We start from the raw sequence: 6,000 nt of genomic DNA on the forward strand, positions 1-6,000 counted from the left end.
TACCGGCCATTGCGTAGGATTCAAACTTAAATGTTACTGCGTGAAACCCTGTTGAATGATTGTTCAAATAATGGGAATGTACTGTTTCAGAAACTTGATGGCTCCTAGTTTGGTTATAAGAAAAGCCCTAGAACTTAATAAAAATCTGTAGTGAATAAGAAAGGTGGAGCAATTAAAAGCTAGCATTGCCGTTTAAATTATTCTAATATGGTTTTGTATCCGTGTAATTTTTCAGTTTTTTTTTTTTTTTTTAAATTTCGCCGCTTTACAATGTTGAGATCTTGCATTCAGCTCTCTTCCGGACGTGGCGGGAGTTGCAGGGATCTTTATCCTCTCAGGTTACTAGTCCAGTACAGTTCGTACGGTTCCTCTCATAGGGGATGGAAATGATCAAATTACACCTTGCCCGAACACACTGCCTGGGTGGGATCCACCCCCCCTCTTATTGGAGGCACTAGAGAACTGTACTGGACAGAGAACCTAAGGAGATATTTTTCCAAGTTGGAGGATCCAGCCCAGCAAAAATAGGAGTTTCATTTCACACCCCCCCATCCTATGAAATCAATTAGGATCATCTACTGTCGAGCTGCCCGGCAAGACTATGTTGCCTAGACACGGCAAGGCATGCAATGACCGCCTTACCCCTGCCCAAGCGCCTTGCCCAAGTGTGGGTAAGGTGGTCATTGCACGCCTCACCATGTCTGGGCAACACGATCCTACCAAGCAGCTCGATAGCTAAAAACATCATGATCAAGCATACAACAACAAACTCTTAATTTATTTAAAACCATCAGAGAGATCGAGAGAGAGGAAATAATATGTAGGTCACACAATCGTCGGGGAGATCAGCCGGAGCTTTTGCTCAAGTAATATAAGTTTCTCTATTTATCAAATATGTGAATGATAAAAGAAGTTGAGAATGAGTAGGAATACCTAAAGTAATTGGAGAGATATTATTTTGGGGAACTTCCTTTTTGTTTGATTTGGGAATTGAGTATGAATAAGGAATAAGGAAAGTTGTTACGTACTCCTATTCTCTGTTTTAACAGTAATGAATAGAGGGGGAGAAGGAAATAAGTAATCCTCTAGATTGAAGAATTTAGTCTCCTCCCCGCCAACAACATCTCCATCCGATCTCTCCGACGATTGTGTGACCTACATTTTCAAGTTCCTACACTCCTCTGACCTAGAAAGCTGCTCTCTCATCTGTCGCCATTGGCTCTGAGTCGAGGGTCAAAACCAACATGGCCTTCTCCTCTCCTCCTTAAAATTCTAATTGGGTTATTTTTCTTCCCTAAAAAATATAAAAGCCATAAAGAAAGGGTTCCATGGACGGAGGTCCAAGGGCGGAGGTGCAGGATCGAAAAGGAGGAGGAGAAGGAGAAGAAGGAGAATGAGAAGGAGAAAGAGAAGAAGAAGAAATGCAAATGGGGTCGCATGAAGAAGAAGATGAGCGGGGTGGAGTATTGGAAAAATAAGATGTTGGGGAAGTAGTGGATGGTGTTGCAGCAAGAGGAAGAAGAAGAAGAATACAAAAAAAGGAGGGTCAATCTTCTAATTAAATGAGAAATGATACTCCTACCTTTTGATTTTTAAACTTAAGAGCACATGCTCATTAAAATCCCCGCAAAAATGATGAAAAGTGATTTTTGGCCAAAATACATAAATGGGTTAGAATCTATTTTTGGTTTTTGGTATTTGGTATTTTTTTCAATCTTTTTTAAATAAAAATTAGCTCCATAAACGATACCAAATGCAATCAAAAACGTTTTCTAAAGCAAAAATCAAAAATAAAAATTATATAGTTCTTATTTTATTTTTTGATTTAAAAAACGTTTTTGATTACGTTTGATATCATTTATGGAGTCTGTTTCTATTTAAAAAAAAATGAAAAAAACCGAAAACCAAAAACCAAAAACAGTGTAGAACCATTTATGATTTTTGCGAGAAAACTCTTTTTCGCAATTTGTGCGCTGAAGTTAAGATGTTTAAAATGCACGTGTGAATTGCTCCTTACAACCGGTCTCTTGTGAGGGTATATTTGTAAATTACCTAAAGAAAACAAAACCCTCCTCTCTCAGTCTCTCTCGTCCATAATCTCTCATCTCTATTTCTTATTTTAATGCAACTCCACCCACCCCCTCATCTTCTTCTTCCTGCAATCTACCAAAGCAGAGGCGGAGAAGATGAGAGGAGGATGAGATTGTGGTAGTTGTTGTTGTTTGGAAGAGAAAGCGAATTTGGATGTTGGTGGTGGTCTTCATCAGATGGTGCCGGAAGATTGAGATCTAACTGAAACCCATTTCTTGGCTTATGGATTTCTTCATTGTTGTCCCGTAATTCAAAGGAGGCTGGCATTATCGTGGTACCTGAATTGTTAATGGTAGTTGGTACGGCAGCCCTTCTATGCCGTCTCATGTGACCCCCCAATGCTTGGCCAAATGAGAACTCAGAGCCACATATAGAGCACTCATGGACCTTTGATTCATTATTACTGTACATAGCCCTGCTGTTGCTTCTGCTATGGTTGGGCATTTGATGGAGAGAGAAGGAACACGGGCTATTGGTATTGAATTGAGAAGTTTGTCAAACAAGTATTTAAATCACAAGTAAGAAAGAAATAGAATAAGCATACCCATCAGCATTGGAGACGGCGCCAATCTCTACACGGGTCTATCTCATCTGAAATTCAATATAAGATTAAGTATTTGAAGACGAGAAGTAATAGAACAGAGAAGGAAGGAAGTCGAGGAGACACAATAGCTTAAAAGAATAAAGGTGAAAATCTTTTTTATGTTTTGGGAAGGAAGATGGGTAAAGGTGGTATCTCTCCACCCACCTACTTCAAAAAACCTATTATGTACATAGGTGTGCCAAACATATTTCATTGTCTATAAAAAATTGATTTTCACAAATGATTTTTGTTAAATAGACAAAAATCAAAAATAAAAAGCATACCAAAGAGAGCTTCAGTTATGAGTCTTGTTCTCTTAAGTGGGCTTTTGTTTTTGTTTTAGTGGGCTTCAGCTTTAGTATCACATCTTTTTTATCTTTCCAAGTACGGGAAAATCATCAAAGTCTCACAAATAAAATCGCCACGTTGACCACGGCCACCCCCCCACCCCCCCTTGTTGAGTGTAAGCATTTGGAAAAGGGAGCATGATTTATTGTTGGGAACTCCCATATGCTTGTAGACAGGATTCAAGAGTTCATAATTGGTCATCGCTGATTTCCATTTGATTATGTTCTGGATCAGCTAGAATTTTTTTTTGGGTACGATGATCAGTTAGAATTGAATTGAATAGTTTACAAAAACTTTAAAATTGGTCACAATTCACCTTGGATTGAATTTTAAGAATTATGGATTTAATTAATTATTTATTTTGATTAATTGATGAAAATCAAATTACATGGATCGGTTCTGACACACTCTTTAGTTTTAGGGATATGTTGACCATCCAATCCATTGTAGTTTAGAGTTTAGGGTCCGGATAGTATTATATATACTATGTTTTTTGTCTCTGCAACCCCATTCTATTCTTCTCCACTATAGCACAACACGTTTATCAAACACTTTTTGGGATGTTTTTCCGTTGCTTAGAACAGAAATACGTAAAAAACACGTTTCTTGGAGTGTTATCAAATGGGCTCTTAGAAACCTGAGGGATTTTTACAGGAAAAGAAAAATAGAAACCTAAGGGATCTATCTAGGTGTAATTTACTTATTTAAATAAAAAAAGAAAATAAAAAAAACCAACGACTTTCAACCAAAGCCCATATAAATAAATACAAAATGGGCCACTTTCATCCAACACAGCCCATAACTTCTTATCATCGATTTAGTGCACGGTATTGGATCCGATATAAGCCATCCTAAAAACTGATACGATACGTATCAGCATAGAGACAATTTTACCTCTAGTTTTCTCCAAAATTGGGTTTTTGGACAGTTTTATCCCTAATCCGTACCATTCTACCGATACAATATCGACCAGGTATTGAAATCGATGGCCAGCCATATCAACCAATCCATACAATATCGGTTCCAGCCCGGCCACCCAAAACATCAAACGCTCGGCAGCCAAGTCAGGTTCCGGCTGGCATGGCCCAATGTGCAGACATGGTACAAGATCAACTTAAGATATGTTGAATGGTCATCACTAGTCAAGATTGGACTAGGGCTCAATCTTAATAAGGGAATGGGCTGAACCACCTTGGTGGGTTTTTAGGCGAGCCCGGTGAAGAACCAGTTTGAACTTGTATTTTAGGCCGACGTTGGCACTTGTAAGTTCATTGGGTCAGCTTCTCTATTATCCGTTGATGTTAGGGATGTAAACAGATTGGATTCGGCTCGAATAGTGCTATATCCGCATCCGCATCCGATTAGCTTTCGGATGGATTCGGATAGTGCTAAACGGATTCGGACACAGATACGGATCGGATATTTTATCCATTTACATGTAAATATAGCTCTTCGGATAGCTATAGTCTATCTGTATCCGTATCCGTTTAACTTTCTGACGGATTCGGATAGTGCTAAACGGATACGAACACGAATTCGAAAACGGATTTCGGCTATTTATTTACATCCCTAGTTGATTGAGTGGTGCCCAGTCTAAGCCTGTAAACGGATCGGATTCGGCTCGAATACAGATCGGATGCAATCGGATTCGGATATTTTCTGATTGAATACGGATACCTCTAAACGGATTCGGGTGGATTCGGATGCAGATCGAATTCGGATTTTCGGCCATCCGTTTACACCTCTACCTTGTGTAACCCGAATCTTCCTCCCCCTAGTGAATACAATTCACTCTCAATCCATAGTTTTAGATCATGATTCTCTTTTCCTCATATTCTAGAACCTGTTGAATCTTCAAAAATCCCAAAGATCGTTATTTACTTAATTTTTTATAATTAAGTATTCGAATTCGGATTTTTATCGGAGTATTCGGATTTTTGTCCGAATTTCTCTAAACGAATACGGATGCTCCTAAACGGATATGGATGCAAATCGAATTCGGATTTTCAATTACCCATTTACAGTCCTACAGTGCCCACTGCCCACGGACTTCTCATGGATAGCGCCTCTTTTTCTTTCAAATTTGCTCTATTTGCTCTATTTGCTCTGTAAAAAGCATGAATCCTTATTTTTCTAACAAATTTAATTCTTCATGAGTTGAGACCAGAAGACTAGGGAAAGCCAATTGCTAGCTATAGCAAGGCCGTGCGTATGCAGGCACTAAACTGAAATCAGGTAACCTTGGCATCCTTTAGCTACCTCACAACTAGCTGCGATCGCAACTCTGTCTCCATTTTGCAAGTGCTCATATAGGGGCTGAGGCGAGAGTAGGTTTCAGCTCATAAAATTATAATGTTGTATCATCTGAAAGGGTGCGAGATTCGAAGGGTGAGTTTTTTTGGTGCTGAAAGGATGCCAAGTTAACTGAGTTCAGAAAAAAGATGCCAAGGTTAACTGAGTTTAGTTTTCTGAACTCAGATGACACAACATTAAAATTTTCTAATTAAGAGCTTGGAACGACTCCTCGTCTCAGCCCCTATATGAAGACTTGCAAAAACGAGGCAGAGTTGCGATGGCAACTAGTTGTGAAGTAGCTAAGGGATGCCAAGGTTAACTGAGTTCAGTTTGATGCCCGAAGATCGGAGTGCCCCCTTTCGTCATTGGGTTGAAGCATTTGATAATACCTGCTTGAAAAAGGTTTACTTGGCGCATGTTTGTCGTTGACGAAGATTTGGACGTTCGCCCGTTTGCTTCCCGAATTTGAAGAATCTCGTGATCTGTAAAGGTTTCAGTACCAGCGGCTGCCGTAGCAATTGTAGGTATGTGGTTTTCAAATTTTGTTTTGATTCGTCTAATTTTCTAACAAATTCTATATTTCTCTTCTTTTTCATTCTGTTACTTTGTTTTTTGTTTTGGGTTTATATGGTTTTCAACTGGGTACTTTGTTTTTTGTTTTGATTCCTTGAGTTTATTCCAGA

This window comes from Telopea speciosissima, chromosome 9 (assembly GCF_018873765.1).
Source record: "Telopea speciosissima isolate NSW1024214 ecotype Mountain lineage chromosome 9, Tspe_v1, whole genome shotgun sequence".
Lineage (NCBI taxonomy): Eukaryota > Viridiplantae > Streptophyta > Magnoliopsida > Proteales > Proteaceae > Telopea > Telopea speciosissima.